Source organism: Cuculus canorus, chromosome Z, assembly GCF_017976375.1.
Source record: "Cuculus canorus isolate bCucCan1 chromosome Z, bCucCan1.pri, whole genome shotgun sequence".
Classification (NCBI taxonomy): Eukaryota; Metazoa; Chordata; class Aves; order Cuculiformes; family Cuculidae; genus Cuculus; species Cuculus canorus.
The window spans coordinates 7,181,023-7,200,502 of record NC_071441.1 but is presented as its reverse complement, the minus strand read 5'-3'; positions in this window follow the sequence as shown (position 1 = coordinate 7,200,502).

Here is a 19,480-nt window from a genome sequence, read left to right as displayed (position 1 = left end):
TATGAAATCTGTGATCATTTCCCCTCAGCCACTGGAAAAAAGAGCTCAGTTTTGGTTTTATCTTTCACACAATGACAAGGCATGCCTTATTTCCAGCACTTATTCCAGGTACAGACGTGATTCACCCAATGGAAGCAAGAAATGAGTGGTTCTGACTCTATATGTAGCATAGACTTACAGACCTGAGGAACTCTTTTGTTAGAGAGGAAACCTTCTCCAAAAATCACCACAACAATCATAGTTCACCTGAACCTTTCCACCAAGCATTAGCTTCCCACTCTCCAAGGACTGTCTCTCTTCATTTTTGTTCTCCTTTGTCATATCTTGTTTTGTTTTGTTAATCTGAGGTCTCCTTATTGTGATACTTAAAACTATGGTGGAGCACAGCTTTGATTTATGTATGCTCTCTGCTCTGCTTAGCCAGCTGTCAGACAGAGTTGCGGTAAACATCAGGTTTCATGATATATATCTGAAAAACAGACTGAAAGCAGTTAAGTATCACTCACACAAGCAGTGTGTTTTGTTTAGGAATCCGCAAAAGGTCAGTGTTTACTTTAAATATTTAATAATTCAGTAGTTTTAATAGTCTCTCCAGGCATAGAAAGAATAAAAATACTTTGATATATACTAAGTTTATTTTGATCCAACCAAGTGTAGAGATTTCTCTGCAAACCTGCCATCCTATTATCTCTAATTCACCAGCACCCTGGCACTTCCCAGGATGGCCCATGGGTTGCTCATCATGAAGATGTCTAAACAATGCAACATCCCACAAAGATGCAGAATGACGCCTTGCAGTTCAGGTACAGCATTGATTGGTCTCTCTATAGAGTCTCTCTTCATGGTGAAAAACACCTTCCCTGTCAAAGACTGAATGTTGTGTTCCTTCAGGACTAACACAACAACTTCATTTTACTTTAGTGACATTATAAAGCCTTCAGTGTTTTTCCCCTTCTTTGATTTAAATTCATTGATTAACTCAATTGGGACAGTTCATTCTATGTGACAGAGTTCCCTGGACTCACAGATTAAATAGGCAAACAAACATGTCTTACACCATAGCAGGGAGTTTTCCAAACACCATGAAGTTATGTCCCAGTTCTTTTTTAGTGGAGGATTGTTGAAACAAAAATCCTCCAGTGGAGGATTGTTGAAAACACACAAATGATTCTCATAATAGTCAGGCTTTGCAGCATACATACGTGAAAGACACAAAAAAAATATTAGTGCTAGAAATATCCACAGAGTTATTTTTTCTTCTGTGGTTTGCTCAAAGCTTCCAGAATGTTCTTTATTTTTCTTTACAGTTTTAAATTCTTATATTCTGTAGGCAGGATTAAAAAAAACAGAGAAACTATCAAACCTTTACTCAAGAGTAATTTCTGCAGCAAGAAATACTAGTGTAAGTAATCTCCCCTGCACTCCTCTCCTTCTTCATCTCTGCCCCAGCTTGTGCTGCTCACGCAGCTGTGCTGCGATCTGCACCACGTCTCTAAGCCGACAGTCACAGGGTGGATTTAGCTGAATTATGTTTAACCTGGCTCAGCCTCTGTTCAACTCATTGTTTTGGCTCATTACGTGGAAATGAACATCCACACATGGAGGGAATCACACTGCTCAAGCTGCTGCTTCCAACCAGAGAAATCACCATGAAATCACAACTTCAGCATCAGATTTAATTGTGTCAAAGTAAGCAATCTGGCCAGACATCTGATATAGTAGGCTGCTAATCAACATGAAGAACTAATCAAGTAACGCTGCGGAACCTACCTGAGTATATTAGCAATAGGCATTTTCTGTGTATCGCAATAAACCTGTAAAGGAAAAAAGGCATACAGGTAAAATTCCTTCCAACTCACAAAAGGAAAAACCTTCACAGTGTAAGAGAAATACTACTCTGACAGATGATCAGAAGAAGCGTACTAAAATGAAAATGAGTTGCAGATAAGAAAAAAGTGTCCCTTAACATTAAAATGCTTTTGTCAATCATTAAATTTTGTGTTTATTCATAGTAAAGAATTAAAGCAAAATTGCAATCTGTTTTAGTTGCTTTGAAAATTTGCGATGCAGAAATTTTTATAATAATCTATCTCAGAAAATGACTACAATATTTTAACTGAAAATACATAGTTCATAGAAAATGATCAAGCTGTAGCAGTAAAATCCATTCTTCTTATTTATCTGTGCAAATGGTACTGGTGTACCAGTGTTTTGCTGTGCCAGATATGTAGCTGTCTGAGCCTAGGATCAGTGTGAACAGAAGGGGGTGGTGTTACCCCAGCTTGTGCAAAGATCTGCACTTCTGAAGAATGGAAAAAAGATTACCCCCAACTTTGAGAGAAGAATAAAACACCTAGTTAAAAGAAAAGCAGAGACATTATTTATTATACATTAAACGAGACTTCTGAAGTATTTTGTTCCCATTTGATATAGCTTTCTCACCCCCCTACTCATCGCTGTGGGGTCAGCTGATTTACAAAAGACACATGAAATGTAGAGATTTATGTAGAATACAGTTCTGCAGCAGCACTGCAAAATGTCCCATTTTTATTCTACGTTATTCTTGGAAATCTGTTCTATGTATTGCGCAATAATGTAGCCACAAGTGGCACATAATTTGGGATTCTGAAAATCCCCTCTTTGTGTTCAGGTGCTTGGAGTCAGGTGGGATGTGAGAGAAGATGAGTCAATACCCCACAACTCTGGAAAAGAACTACAGATGAGTACACAGTGGAGAAGTCTACGGTAATGTCAAGTCACTTCACTTCTCCAAGGAAAAATGCACTGGAGAAAGATTTTGATGAGCTAGTGGTAGCAAGGGGATCCGTGCTGTGCCATTGAGACAAGGAAACATGCTGGCAGCTGCTGTACAGGAGGCCCAAGCTAGAAAAGTTTTTTCATTTCAGTTGCTTTTGTACGAGTGCGTGTGTGTGTATAAAAGAGAGAAAAGCCTTCTGCTAATTCTTTAGCAAAGTAGCAATTGGTCCTTGGCACTGCTTATTCAATCGAAGTGCGATACTGTAGCTCATTAACACAACAATACTTACAGATGCAAAATTTATTGTATAAATAAATGCATTCACAGCTAGATTTGAAGAAAGATGTATGGATCAAACACATTCAGCCACAAAAACTTATTAAAGTATTGTGTATCAGCAGAGGAGAATACATTTAAGAATGACATGACAAATTAAAAAGATCCACTGCTATTCTAATGGATTTTTAGAGTCTAGCTAGTATAGTTAATCCAAAGATTACTTTTGAAGCTGACTGGAAAAGTATGCTCCACACCTGAAGTAGTGTCCATCTGAAGTAGCAGACAAATAAGATCTCATCCAAAAACTTCCTCTGGAGAGAGAAAGCAACTTTCTATAGACATCGTTCTCAGAAAGCTTTGCTTGTATTTTTCTGTCTTCTTCACTGCTGATAATATTGGTTCACGGCAATGTCAAGCTTTTAAAAGGTTGTATTCCTTTCCAAAGGTGAAACTAAGTGTTCCTAACAACATGAAAAGTGGTCTGAGGAGAAGAGATAGTTTAGAAAACATGCTTTTATGACTTTTCAAAACTGTGATAACCACTTGGAGACCTGGCAGTGTATTGTCATTGACCTTTTCTTGTGAGCACTCATAATTGCAGAGAGATTAGTTAATTAACTTTTGCTAAAATCTTCTGAAGATGTAAGATTCCAGATACTGTAAGTATTACAGAAAATCTTATGTACTATCTACCCTCAAAACAGTGTGCTGAGGGGAATAAATGTGCACAGTATGATACTGCAGACTTCACAGCAGTAGCACGAGATCTTGGGGTAGGAAGGGAAAGATGCGATCACTAATATATTTATCTATAGACATCTTCTTCTATGCAAATGTGGATTCCAGAGATACCAGTACAATGCATACATTGAATTTTCCAATAGTATCCAAGAAATGCTACAAGCTGCCTGCTCAAAAAAAACCCCAAAACCTTAAAGTATTCAATTTGCAAGTGCACATGATCTCATTTTTCTTCTCATAAAAATCTTTGGTTTGCTTGATGTTGGAAGTTAATGTGACAAAATATTACTGAATTAACCAAATCACAGTGTTGGATAAAGAATCAATTAAATTTCTCTTATACCAAATTTAGCAGTGAAACTAAGCATGTGCTTAATTTTAAGCACATGTGTAAATCCCATTGAAATCTGTAGTTTTTATGCACCTATTTAAGTGCTTTTCTGAACTAGGTCCAGTAAAGGAATATGACTAAGCTCATTAATAAAGGAAACAGGAATTAGTCCAAGTTACTCAATCACAAACAGTCTGTTTATGGAGGAGAGCAGTCCTTTTTACAACTTCACTTTCTTACACTTTAGAAAACAAATACAAGCCAGAAAGGGAAATTAAACTTTCTTTAACACGATGATACTGTAATTTGTGCAGTAACATCTTTATGATTGTTCTTTTTCTTGTTTGAGCTACTGACATTTCCCTCCCCTCGATAAGTTTATGCTCAGCTTGGAAATCTCTTTTAACTGTGCTTGGTTTCTGCTTTCCCCCTCCTCTCTGCTCTATCAAATCTGTTCTATTTTGAGATTGTAAAATTATACAGATTAGTGCTGAATAACCAATACAAAGGAAAAATGTAATTTGAGAGATTCAGGGCCAAGTTTACCTATGTAAATCCTCACAGCTCCACAGTAATGATTGAAATAACATGAGTTGAATGCTAGCTGAGGTTTTAGACCTCAGGGTTGGGGTTCTTTTTCCTCCTTGCAGAATGGCTAGAGAAGAATTAAAGCAATTTTCATAGATTTGCTATTAAAAACTGTTCAGCTACTCAGTTTGTGGTCTTTTCCCTGTGAATTGCAAAAGACATACATAATCTTGATACATCCTACCTAGTCTGCAGGTGCATAGTAGTGATTTGGTGCTATAAATCAGGTAATACTTCTTTTGATGAGTGTGGGTGCATTTCTCAGGAAGTGATTATTACATAGAAAGGCATAAAAATAATTTCTTCAGATTCTGATTCAGAAGTTGCTTTCCGTGGTGATTTCTATCTATGAACATGAAAAGACTGCAGAAAGCAAATACAGGGAATATGATTTAAATGAATAAACAGCCTTTTCTCTTTCAGGGAAAATCTAGTCTATATATCATAGAACCAAATAATCATATAGTCATAGAACAGTTTGGGTTGGACAGGACATTAAAGATCATCCAGTTCCAACACCCTGCCAAGGGCAGGGACACCTCCCACTGGACCAGGCTTCTCAAGGCACCATCCAACCAGCCTGGCCTTGAACACTTCCAGGAAAGGGGCATCCACAACTTCTAAGGGCAACCTCTTCCAGTGTGTCACCACCCTCACCATGAAGAATTTCCTCCTAACACCTAATATAAATCTTCCCCTTTCCAACTTAAAGCCATTCCCCCTTGTCCTATCACTGTATGTCTTTGCAAGAAGTCCCTCCCCAGATTTCTTGTAGGCCCCCTTCAGGTACCAGAAGACTGCTACAAGGTCTCCCTGGAGCCTTCTTTTCTCTTGGATAAACACCCCAACTCTCTCAGCCTGTCCTCACCATAGAGGTGCTCCAGCCCTTTGAGGACCTTTGTGGCCTTCCTGTGGACCTGCTCCAACAGTTCCATCTCTTTCTTATGTTGAAGGTTCCAGATCTGGACACAATACACCAGAAGGCAACTCACAAGAGCAGAACAGAGGGACAGAATCACCTCCCTTGTCCTGCTGGCCACGCTACTTTTGATGCAGCCCAGAATACAATGGGGTATCAACACACACTGGCAGCCCATGTTGAGCTTCTCATCGACCAGCACACCTAAGCCTTTCTCAGCAGGGCTGCTCTCAATCACATCATCTACCTTCCTGTATTGAAACTGCAGATTACCCCAACCCAGGTGTGGGACCTTGCACTAGATGTTATTGAACATCATGAGATTCACACAGACCCACTTCTCCAGTCTGTCCAGGTCCCTCTGGATGACATCCCATCTTCTATTGTGACAACTGCATTACTTAGCTTGGTGTCACTGCAAACTTGCTGAGGGTGCACTTGATCTCACTGTCCATATCATTAATGAAAATATTAAACAGCGCTTGTCCCACTATGCACAACTGAGGGAAAACAAATAAATTAAAAAAAAGAAAAAGAAAAACCCCCAAAACTAAAACAACGCAATTATTAAATTCATTTTATGTGTACAAAAATCCTCTAAAATCCCCCAAGGTAAAAAAGAGGGAGAAATCATAGAAAAGCAAGGACATTCCCAACAAATACAAAACAAAGACAATAAAAAGAAAAGCTCCAGCTAGAATAAAATAATTTTAGTAGAAGGACAGAAGCCACGTGTATAATAGATATGAAACCAATTTTCCACTTGATCTTATAACAGATTGAGTCTATAAATTTTGTGAGCCCTAAAGTTTACCAAAGAGATAGGAGTTGTATCTCAAAGTTGCCTGTTCTGAACTGTACGATGGGTTGCTTTCCTAAGATGTGAAAATGGCAAAATTTACCTCTGTACCAGTTTCTGAATGATGTTCCCTTGTTCTCACATTGCAAGCTTAGCTAAGAACAGAAGGCTGTGTTTGGTTATTACTTGTTAGCATGACCCTTCACAGCTGTTTATGTCGTGTAGCTTAAAGGAAGAGAGAGGTAATTTATACAATAAAGTACCACAGTGATATTTTTTTCCATCCATGAGGTTAATTACAAATTTAATTTATGTTGGGATGCTAGCTGCCCGTTTTATTTTTTGCTCTGCCTGGGGTTGCTGTGTAAAACGGGATGCAAGGAATGTAGCTGAACATACTTCATGCTGATTTTATGTTTTCTAGCCCTTCTTAGAGGCGTACTGGAGAATGAAGCATGAGGCTATTAAGCAGGACCAGTACAGTGAGTCTTCAGTAAACACCTGTTTTCCTGGTGTTGTTTACACATTTGAATTTGCCTGAATTAATTGCAGTGCTGCACATGGCATAAAAAAAATTAACTGGATGCTAGTATTTCTGTTGCAATGATCCAGTTAGAGATATATAAATCAAGTCTAAAACTTTTTCTGAACTGAAATGCTCAGAATTAGCTATTCAAAACATTGCCCTGCTTAAAAGAAATAGGCTTAAACTGTGAGTTTCAATTGATATTGAAGAAGGTATTTTTGATATGTATTTAAACTGAGAGATAATTTGCACTTTTTTGTGCATCGTATTTACATTTCCACAGCTGTCCACAAAAGTGGAGACAGGATAATCTGCAAATCAATATGCAGAAGTTAAATATGTGAAAACTAATAGAGGAACAACAACTATTCTCATCATGCAGCTTCCAATGACAGATACCCATCACCGATGCATAGTCTAAATCAATTTTAGCATTTGGTAATTTCTCTGACCAGCTTAAAATTTAAGACTAGGAATATTCCCTCTGATGTAACTGTACAGCAGAAGAGAGAGCAGCTAACAGGGAAAGGCTTCAAAAAACATCTCTTGTCAAATCTTAAGCAGCCGCACAGCTTGTGTTATGCCCTTTAGAAAAGTGAAGTTTTATAAACAAGCAGATGAGCAGAATGTCGTCTTTTCTACAGTTATGATGACAGTGCATTCAAGGATTGGCAGTGTCAAAATAACTTCTTAGGGTGTGTGACTTTGCATGGATTGTCTAGTACTTGGTCTGGCAGGAGAGAAAGAAGTGTTAGGAAGACTGGCGGGGTAAGAGTATAAGCTTGGATTCTGGATAGTTTTTCAATGTAAATTGCAAAGCCTGTGCAGTTTTTCTTGAATAAAGATTACTGTGTTACAAACTGCTCTAATTCCCTGTTAGTCAGCTGTTTAGCACTAAGAGCCACCTCATGAATATTTATGCTGAGTTATATAAAGACTAAATGATAACAACTGTTTGTTTGCTCGGGAAATCTTTCATCCTCCTATTTTCACTCATGTCCAGATCATAACCAAATAGTAACCGTCAACAGAAAGTGAATTCATAACCTTCTATAGCAACCACCAAACGGAGGTGGTTTGTGGTGGTCATTTCTATCGCAAATAAAAGTACGCCTTGGGTTGAAAAAACAAGGGCAGATTGATCCAGCACACTTAACCATAAAGTCATCTAATTGCAACTTAAACTGGATGCACCAGGGACTAGGTTCTCAGGATCCAGTTCACAAACCAGGACAAGTGAATCACAGTAGGATGTAACCTGAAAACTGTGAGATTTACTGCCGAAGATGGAGGGGAAAAAAGAAACAAACCAAAATTACTTTTCTGAAATCTCTGAACTATTAGAGTATAAAAAGAAAGATTTAATTAGGTCTCATCATCTTTGTTCCAGTCTAAGGTTAAAGAAAGTGGGGAGAGAAAGATTGCAATCAATTTGTAAAAGATATAAGGAATGTGTCTAATAGCTGAGATTAGCTGTTGAACTGACTACTGAGATACGAGTTAGTTTAAATACTCCTGCAAAAGTTCAGAAAGACAAGTTGCCACTTAAAACAATCTGTTGTATTCTCAGCTGGTGATACAGGAGCTTTTGATACTCAGTCTTCTTTTTTCTCTTGGCATAAATGATTACAGAGATTAAATGGGAGCTCGAGGCTTCTGTTTTCAAGCTACTATTACATCTATGAGTGATTTGGGGTTTTGCAGTCTGAAGAGGCCAGTTTGATGGAACAGAATAGTTGGAATAGGCCTTGATGAAAGCAATAAAATACTGTTTTTTTCCAGTAAACCACTAACATGGGTTCTGGTTTCCTCTCAGTCTTCCTGACTTGGCACGTGGGCCCCTCAAACCCAAAAGCAGTGGTGCTGTCATGCGATCTGCAATTGAAAACTATGCTACTGGCTCAGTTTTGCTCTTTCTTTAAATAAATAACCCGGTGAACAGCTGAAAGTTTGGAAGGCCAGCTCCCCACAGCTCTCTACTGTGATTGATGATCTAGTATCTAATCTAAGTTTTGAACTCAAGTTGCAGGCTCTCCCTAGGTGGGGACTGATTTGTTTCTTTCACTTTTAACTAGCTATCCATTTTGGTGAAAATGATATTGCTATCTTTATTATAATCGATTGAAATTAGAATATATATTCCAATAGTCATGAACTTGCATATGCAGTTTTATTGGACTTATTTAGCACAAACGGCATTTTTAACACAATTCTGGCAACTGAATAGCTCCGTTCCACTCTTACTAAGGAGAAGACATGAATTTAAGTAACAAATGATGAGAATTTCTCCTCTCAAAAGAGGAGATCATCGTAACAAAATCTAACAAGAGAAGCAGGAGCAGATCAATGCCTCCTGTTTGCGTCTTTCAAATACTTTTACTGTTAATTTTCTTTAATATTTGAGCAAAAGAAGAAAATGGCAAAGGAGTATGCAATGGGATTTTACATGTAGTGATTGCGCTTCACTGCCTGCTAAAAGAAAAATATTTCTCCTTTTTTCTAGAGAGAAAAGAGAAAGATAAAATTCCCAGAAATCAGGTTTGTTGCTCTCTTCTGGAGGGATAGACGCTTTCAAAGGCACGTCAGGGTCCTCTATCAGTGTGGGTAGATTGTATATTGGAAATGTTTATTTTGCCAAGATTTTGAACAGATTTTGGCTTTATTCTTATCCTTTGGAAATTCCTGCAGCCTGGAAGCTCAGCACCCAGGCTGAGCCAGCAGGCACTGGCTTACATTATTAGTTCATAAATTCCAAACATACACATATACCTTATAGCACGTTATACCATTGCCTTTTCAGGACATGCCTGTTTATTATAAGCCTGAAGGGGGTAATACACAATGCCATGTCACATTTCTTCCATCTAGTCTAATCTAATCCAGAGCTAGAAATAGTCCTCCTGTTCCTCTCAGTGTGAGTGAAACATCCCGCTTACTTACATTTACCACGAAACGAGTGAATAGAATGTGTGGGATGTGTACTTAAGAGGTCCACCCAATCGTTAAAGAACACAAGCCTCAAAGGTAACAACATTTTCCCTTCACACAGCAAGGGATTAAATCCTTCTACTCCCATGTGGTAGACACATGGTATCAAAAGTTTCAGAAATTCCAGGAAAGCACCATTTCTTTCAAATTATCTATTTTTGTGTTCTGAAAAAAAACCCAAACAGCAATTTCTCTTTTTAGTATATTTCCCAAGAAAATGTACCTCTGTTTACCACACTCTTCTCTACTTAAAGTGCAAAGACATTGTTTCTGGTCTAAGAATGTGTTCTGAACTATACTCACCATTCGAAGTTACTTATAAGTAATTTTTTTCCTAACACGTAAAGTTATTAATTTCGATAGATGTTTCTTAGTGTTATGGGCATATGTATCTGAGAAATTTCATCCCATTGATCTTAGATGACAAATATAAACAACATAAAATACCACAGACTCTAGTGCTACCAAACTGGTGGAACTGTAGGAACCAAGTACTGCACATGGAGTGAGTATGAAAAAAATGGCATTAAATTCAACACGACTTGTACAGGAGATTTCATGAGCAAAATTTACATGCAGACAGCTATCAAAAAATGGATTTGAGCAACAGAACTTGTCATTTACTAGACTGTTGTAGGTTATTCTGGTATAGTATATACCAATTATCTTTAGTTTAATTTTGTTTTAAATAGAATGTGGAGTTTTTATTGGTTTGTTGGGAAGATTATTAATCATTCTGTTTTACAGAGCATTGTCACAGTAAGATGAAGTTATTTCTTGCATGTGAGTGTCCTAGGAAGTATCCATTGACAGACTGCAGACAGGACAGCTAGCCAGCCAGAGACTATCAACATAAATGAAAGGAAATCACAGAAGAAGGAAGAAGACAGTATTTCATCTTCAAAAAGTGAGAAACATTCCTACACGAAAAAGACATATATTCAGCCAATGAATAATTAGGATATCAAAGCAATTATATTTTCTTAGGCAGTTAGGGTTACTGACAACTGTTGCATTAAGCTAGCTTCCCATTTTTCCAATAAAGTATTTTCTGCTATGAAAATGAGAGAGGGCAAAACAAGCGATGGTAAGAATATTGACATTTTGAAGTCTTTTCTAACTTTTTTTTTGCTATTGGATATTATTTAATTAGAATACATCTTTAATATTGGAAATCACATTGTGACTGCCACTGACAGGCAGTATAAGCTGTCATACTCCGATCATTGTTATTCCTTGCTTCTAAAAGCACGTGACACAGGCATCCATTTTAAATTTAATACTACAATGCTTTTCTCCCCTCCAAGACAAATATCTAATTATGTTTATATTTGTATAGCGCAAAGTTATTTACATTATGTTTATATTTAGGCATATAAAAGGCCCCAGTTTGGAAGAAAAGTTCGGAATAGAATTATTGGATTTATTTTCTGGTATAAGGAAAGACCACAGCCAGCAATGCATACGTGGCTATTCAGGGCGCTTGAATGTCCAAAGGGTAACTCTCTGCATTTTAAGCATAAAATCATAGTCCACTGAAGTTCAGCCACATGAACCAGCCAGCAGGTTCCAATTCAACCACAAATCAGGAATGGAAATGCCTCCTAGAAAGACAGCTATGTTCAACCATTTCCAACAACCTTGTCCTTTTTTCAGCTGGTTCTGGCGAGAACTGTGGAGAGTAAAGAGGGAAGGCACTGCAAAGTATTTCCACATCTAGAAAGTGAATTGCAATGTACAGCAAGGAGTGCTGGAGGTAAATGTGAAATACCGGCCTGAAGCCCTGGATCATGGCCAAGAATCTGGGAACAGCAATGGCATCAAAGGCAGGGGGCATATGTTGATTGGTTTTACTGAACCAGGTAAGGAAAATTCTCACTGCTGATGAACATCTTGAGAATTTTTTTCTTGATTTTTTTTTTCAATCAGGAAATGTTGTATTTGTCCTAGGAAGAGAATTTTTATGCTAGGAAAAAATTGTTACCAATTCTAGGTTTTCGTTTGCAATTCCTACATCTCTTCAGAAATAAGACAAGTAGATATTTAAATAAAAGTTCATTCTTTATTTTTTTCACTGTTTTTAGACTTGTATGAGTGTGTCATAAATATGAACACTCTTTGGTTCTACTTTCAATGTTAATTTTGATAACCAGGATGAGCAGCACATAAAGGGATTATCCTTTTATTCAGAGAAGACCAGCAGTTAAGAGGTTAATCTGTTAAATCTGTTATACTTTCAGTATACATAATCAGTTGTGGAAAAGAACAGTGTTGCAATTCCATTTTATAAAATCAAAATTATCACTGAGGTCACCTGAATAATCCTTGAGAATAACAGCTTTAAAGAGAGAGATGTGTTTGTAATAAGATGCCCATTATCTGCTTCCACCCATTGGGTAACCTGCTTTTACCCTCCGACCCCACTGGTCTGCCGCACTGAAATGTCTGTGAGAGGTAGTGTTTCTGGAAATGACATACCAGAGACAAAGAATCTGCCCAGCCAGTGCTGAAATGTCATTTCCGGATCCGTGCTCCTGAAGCAGCAGCCTTCTCAGGAGCAGCAATCCACAGGGACTGCAACACAGCCCTAATTTGGAGAGGCAGCTGATGGTGGGGACCTGGGGAAGCTCCTAAGCCTGTAGATTAGCAGCTATAAAGGAAAATTTCCAGGTGCCAAGGGATTTATCTGTTTAAAAAGACAATTATTACCATCCTCCGTGACAAGATAATTGGGCACACTCTAACTTTGTGTCTGCCTGAAGTCTGTGCATATTCCTCGAGTATGTGGCCTCTGCTGGAAGGCTGATGTTTATTCTTCCCAGGCATTTCTCAGACACTTATTTCCTTTGTATATTTTCAGTGCAGTGCTTCATGGTTCCTGGCCATTTAAACACCATTTCTTATTGTTTCCACTCTTAGTTCTGAATTGGAAGAAAGTGAAGCTTCTGTGATCACGCTGTTTATCTGTCTTTCCTTCCTCTTTTTTCAACATGAGGTACTTTGACAGTTGACTATGGATTTTAAAAATAAAAAAGTCCGTGCAAGTAGCCCTAATCAAAAGAGTAGTCAGCGAACTAAAAACATGAAATACCCAAACTGTGAACTGCTTTTTAGAGAACTTACGTGCAAGAGGGACCTTGGGAATACCCTAATTAGAGAGAAAGCCTTAATCAGAGCCTTCAATCAACCACAAGAGATAAATCTTAGAAAATGAGGCATCATTCATTCTGTTTCAAGGAATTATTTGTTTAACACAGCTGACAGTGAGAAAACTCACTGCTTACTCAGGGAAGGACATACATTTAGCCGAACTTGAAATCTGCGGAAGGTTCCTGGTTTTCCTCTGTGCCCATATGGTAGGTAGTGCACATCTACCACAATATTTCGAGCTCACAAAATACAGTTATTCAAACTCTTTAACACTGAGATGTATCAGCTGTAATTTTGGATTTCAAGGAAATATTTGGGATTGCTTTTAAATGTGTGTTAAAATTCCATCATCAATTAAAATATTCAAAGTGTAATTGAGGTTGATGGGTTAACCTCTAATCTCTCCTACAGGTCTGAGTCTGACTCTGTAGGGAACCTAACACAGTAGAATACAAAAAAGCCCAGAAACACATACAGGAACTTATTGGGATTTTCAAAGAGGACGGTATGCGTGACTCCCTGTGTGAAAGTGTTTTGAAGACAAAAATTGTGACAGGTATTAAGCGATGCAAACAGTCTTTAAAAGCAGGCACAATCTATCCTATGTCTTAAGAAAATCAACTATACAGACTATAACAGTACCCTTACAATATATTAGTTAAACAGAAAAATGGTAGTAAAATGTTAAGTATATTCATCTATTACGAAAAGGTATTTCCCAGAAACTTGCTCATCTTTCAGGGTGATGTGAATTCAAGGGAATAAATGCTGCCTCATAAAATTCAATACATTAATGGGCAATTTAAAGTTCAACAATTTTCTTCTTGCCTTTTCCTCCCTGTCACAGATTTTGATGCAAGATGAAAGACAATGCAACTACCTGTTTTTTGCTTCTTCTCGTATTAGAAAGGAAAATATACTTAGGTCCAGTAAGTGCTTCCTTATGGAGAAATAAGAATGGAGAAAGAACAAAAAATTACAGGGAACCCAACTGAACACACAATAACAATTTGGAATACAATGTGTGAATTTGAAAAGAAAAGTGTTTTGAAGAAAAAAAAATTATAAAAAAGGACACTTTAAATTAACAAGAAAAAGCAAAACTGGAATTAAATCAGGGCATTACAAGCACAGATTATGTTGCATAATTGAATCTACCTATGCATTTAGTAAAATCCATCTAAATACACCTGTACCTATAACCCAGAAATTAGTTCTATTTCAACTCAATCACTGACGCATAGAGACTTCCAGTGTGTCTGTGTATGCTAGTGCTGCTACCTACAACTTTATGTGATTTGAAATAAATTGCACCTTAAATTTGAAAGCAATTTTAGGTAGTTTAGTGTACAGTACAGATCCTATCTTTGATATTTAGCAACCCTGAGATCTTCCTAACTTGTGAAGTCTGCATGTCTACAAACTAGTGTGGATGTGTTTGTGTTCATTACCTTTTTCCATGCATGTCTTGAAATGACTAAATTACAGGTATTTTACATGTGTTTTATGGTACAAGACAGATACCGTCCGCTACTACAATTTATCTTGAAACACCCTGTTTTACAAAATTACAGAAAAGCACAGCAATTTGCTCTTCTTTTTTTTTTTTTCATATCTAAGACTATGGCAAAATCTTCAAAGCCCAGAAGATGCCTTCTAGCTAAGAACTTAGCCATGTAATATACAATTTTCATCAAAGCACTGGCTTTCTGGAAATAGACTACAATTGTGGATTTAAAATTTTTATAATGTTCCTTACTTATTAGCTATTTTGTCTTTTGTATTTTGACCTAATTCAGCCAGCAAAGGCATCAATCCTTGTGTAAGATTAGATACACATACATACACATACAACAACCCAAATCAGATCAGCTGCAATCAAGGTAATTGTGTTGCACAAAATTGTTCATCTGCGCTTTGCAGCTGCCTTTTGGATCTAGTGTTTGATCCCAAGTGATTCAGTTATACATATGTTCTTCCTTAATCCTGGATAACTTAGGTTTTACTTTAATACACAATCATCTCTTTAAAACTCAGGACCGAGAGTACTTTGTATTTCATTTTGCATAAATTAATCCATATTTTATTTTCTTATTTTTCTTTGGTAAATTCCAAAGTTCCTTAATGGAGATTATGTGGAACTGATGTTCCTGAAACATGAGGCAGTCATCTATACTGCCTGCTGTACAGCACCTCCGCCAGTTATAAAAATCTATTTCCTTGATCAATCGTCATGTTCATTCCGCAATTAAAATTGGAATCTGACCATACTCAGAGTGCTAAATATCATCCAGTGACAAAGCGGGTGCCTTCCTTGTTAATTGCTCCTATGTACTTAAAATTTAGATGGAGAAAGGCAGTATGGCTTCTCATAAGCTCCAGTAATTCTGTCTAGAGAAAACAAGCAAGCAAACAAGCAAACTGCAAATAACCACTTCCACTCCCCCTCCGAAACAAGAACAATAGGTCTGGAGAACTTCAGGATCACGGTGTTTTGTAGAGCTGTCACCCAGTTTTGCAAGTATCTAAAGAGTTTGGGCTCTTCCTAGAAATTGGAGCAGTGGTCTGTCCAGTTTTCTTGGTCTGTGGGTGTTTAAAGCCATGATTCCTATGTTGTAGAAAGTGTCTGAACTTATGGTTCAGATAACTTATGGTTATACTATAACATATACCCATAACTTGTTATCACAATGACCTCTGAGTTCTGGCAGCTGCTGCTCTTCATCATTTTGAAATTAAGGTGCTATTACTCCAGAAGGACAACAGTCCAGAGGACAAGAAAGGTGACTACTTTTGCTCAGAGTTTCAACTCTTGAACAATTACTATTATTAATATCTGTCCATCTTAACTTCATATACCTTTAATTTTCGTATGCCGTAACGTAACTGTCTTGGTTTTGTAAGACAAAAAGTTGCATTTTTTAGAGAACTAACAGTAGACTCTTCCAGTTAAGTTTAAAGATGGGGCCTCCTCGTTTCTTCCCTTAGAGAGAAAATGAGTTTAGTTTCTAAGAAAATGGACTTGCTAGTCATGAACTACTAGTCATGAACTACTTTTCTTCCATGAAAAATAAAACAAAGGATGGGAAGAAAAAATTGTATTTGGTATGCAGAACAATATTGACTTTGAACACAGGTATAATGTTTCTTGGCATGAGATAAAATAAATAAATAGATTTTTTTCAAGACTATTGATGTTCAAATTGTTTGTGAGGTTAATCAGTCTTTATGATGGCAAAAAATGCTTTTGTGGTGTTATTTATGGTAATTATTAAAAAAGAAGAAAATATTACCTTAAAAAACTGAATTTGAACTCCAAATTCTATATAAGAAAGAACCTAACTTATCCAAATGTTATCTTTGTAAATGTAGCAAAGATCTTTCCAAAAGCAAGAGGAAACACAAAGATTAGGAAGTACTAAATGACAGGCTCATGGTTAAGCCTATTATATATGAGCTTTTGTCCTTGTGTATGTCAAAGGGACCATAATATCTGGAACAATCTCTAACAAGCATGGCAGGATTTGCCTAGTTCTCCTTCTGCTTTGAAATATCAAAGTTTCTGCATTTCCCTTGAGGAAATGACCTATGAATAAAACCACAGAGGCATATGCCACAGTACAGAGTTTTGTCCTCTAGGTCTGCTTTATAAGTAAACATAATTCCTAGGAACTCTCCATCCCAGAATTCTGATTCTACTGCCCCAGAACTGGAATTACTTGCTTATGACTCCAAAAAAAGCTATAGGAATATTTACATATATTTATATGCATAGATTATACATATATGTACTTATTATATCTATTTGTGAGTAGCAACAATTTTTCTAGTTGGATCCTCAGTTACTAATGAGATAACTCTTTTGTTAAAGGGGTTTGGCATGGAAGGGAAGATGGATTACAGCATTTTACACTGTGAAAGGATATTCAGAGCAGAGTAATTTGTATAGCATTTTCCTATATTTGAGTCCTAGCCGCTTATTTTAAATGAAGTTACCTACAGCAGCCTGAACAACCTCTTTGTTTCTACTGTCTTCTTGTGCTTTTTATTGGCTTGTTAGATCGTAGGCATTGATCTCATTAATGGAAGTGGGTTATTAACAAGTTTTACAAGGAGCTGATGAGGGAACTGGGGTTGTTTAGCCTAGAGAAGAGGAGGCTGAGGGGAGATCTTATCACTGTCTGCAGCTATCTAAAAGGATGTTGTAGAGACGTGGTGGTTGCTCTCTTCTCCCATGTGACAGGTGATAGCACGAGAGGAAATGGCCTCAAACTGCACCAGAGAAGGTTCAGACTGGACATTAGGTAAAATGTCTTCACTGAAAGAGTTATCAACCACTGGAACAGAACGCCCAGGGAGGTGTTTGAGTCACAATCCCTGGAGGGGTTTAAAAGATAGGTAGTGCTTAGGGATATAATTTAGTGGTGCACAGGTACGGTTGGACTTGATGATCTCAAAGGTCTCTTCCAACAAAATGGTTCTATGATTCTATGATTCTTGGTCTCCCTGTAAAGACTGCTACTCATGCACTGGAAATAGCACATTTTTACTGTCATACTACACTTACTTTTCTATGTGTTTGCGATTATGACATGTTTAGCTTGGTTTTACCCAAATCATGTCTGTTGTTTGGCTTGGATACTAAGCAGTAAAGAACCTGATACAGACTGTTTCTTAAGACTTTTGTCCAGTCTTTAGAGTGGAGATTCAAGTAACATTATCTGTATTCTCTGACTTAAAGAGAGTAGAGTTTTCTCTGCAATATACAGGATGGCTGAGATCTGTTCTTAGATACCAATGATTTGTCGTGCAACCTCAGATAAGTCCCCTAATCTTTCCATCTGTTTTCCTATCTGTCTTCTTCACAGTATTACTCGAGCTAGCTAAGAAATGGAACATATTTCTTATTTAAAAAATGGGTAATTTTAAAAGTTCCCAGTCAAGGAAGAATAAATTAAAATCAGAATTTCTTTAATTATAGTAAATTTCTGAAACAAAATCCTTCTATGGCTTTAACTACATGATGCAGTGAAGAGAAATCTGCACAAGCACTTGCTAGTAAGTGCTGATTTTCCATGAAGATATATGTAAATAGCGGTCATATAGTCAAGGTGAAATCTCAGGAATCTGAACATATAGTTTAGTAATTCACGAAATTATAAACAGATTGAAGTACTTAAATGTTTCAGCAGCTCTAGAAGTTGCTTACTATCTAAATAGACAAAGAGTCTATATGATATTAAATGAAAATTAGAAAAGGCTTAGAATTAAATAATAATAGTAAAAATGGTGTAAAGGTTTATGTTAATGAGGCTCCACTAGAGGATAAAACAGTGTTGGTTTAAGCTCTCCTCCCCTCATCCCAGTGAACTAATGTGGCAGCAGGAAGTTTAAAACTTTTCTCTTATGGGGAATACATAAATACAAAGAGTCATATATGCAATTGCAAATTATATGTATTTTATCAAGTTTCCTCCATGATTTGATAACTCTTACTGTAGCTGTCCGTGTAAATATGACAATAAATTTTTAAATCTCCAGAGAACTAGTAAATACAGGCAGATGCACTTAACTGCTGGTGAGCAACAAAAGTCAGTCTGCAGGAAACTGTGGCACTAATGTAGCTCTTGATTAATCTCTAATTACATTTTTGTCATCTTAGCAGGGAGACAAAACTATAGCAGTTCCTAAATAGGCAGGCAGCATTTTGGCACCTAGCAACCAGCAGTTCTTTCATATTAGCTGCAGTGGACTCTGTGCTGTTACATGGAAGGTGGTTATGGATCACTGCTCTATTATTTATAGAGCAGCATTTACAGAGGCCTTCACAACAGTATATAAATTAGCAGCTTAATAGGCCATCGCAAACTAAAAACATGGCATGAGCTGAAGCATCAAGTATGAAATTAAAATGTGACTTGGAGATAATAATGTTTGTAACACACATAGAACGGAATGTTGATTTATTTCCCTGTTAACCATTTCACAGGCAGATTAGCATGTGGTCTTTAAGTATTTTCACATAGATGTGTGTGTGCCTGTCTCTCTTCATTTCTTCTATACACATAATGTGTATGTATGTGAATACATAGGCATACATATTTATACATAATAAATCTTTTACTATATTTTTTCATATATATATATATATATATAAAAGATTAGTGTAAAAGCTTTTCTTTTTTTTTTTTTCCAGCAGGTTAATATGGCACAGAAGTAGATGAGCTAGGAAAGCAGTGCTAAAAGGGATCTGCTAATTGGACAGGCTGCAACAACACTCCAAATATCTTCATGAAAGGGCCTTATTAGCTATCAATCAGACAAATAACACTAACTTTCTTCTGCCTCCTGTTCTTTGGTACCTCGTCGGGTGAGAAGACCCACTCCAAAGAAAGACCTCA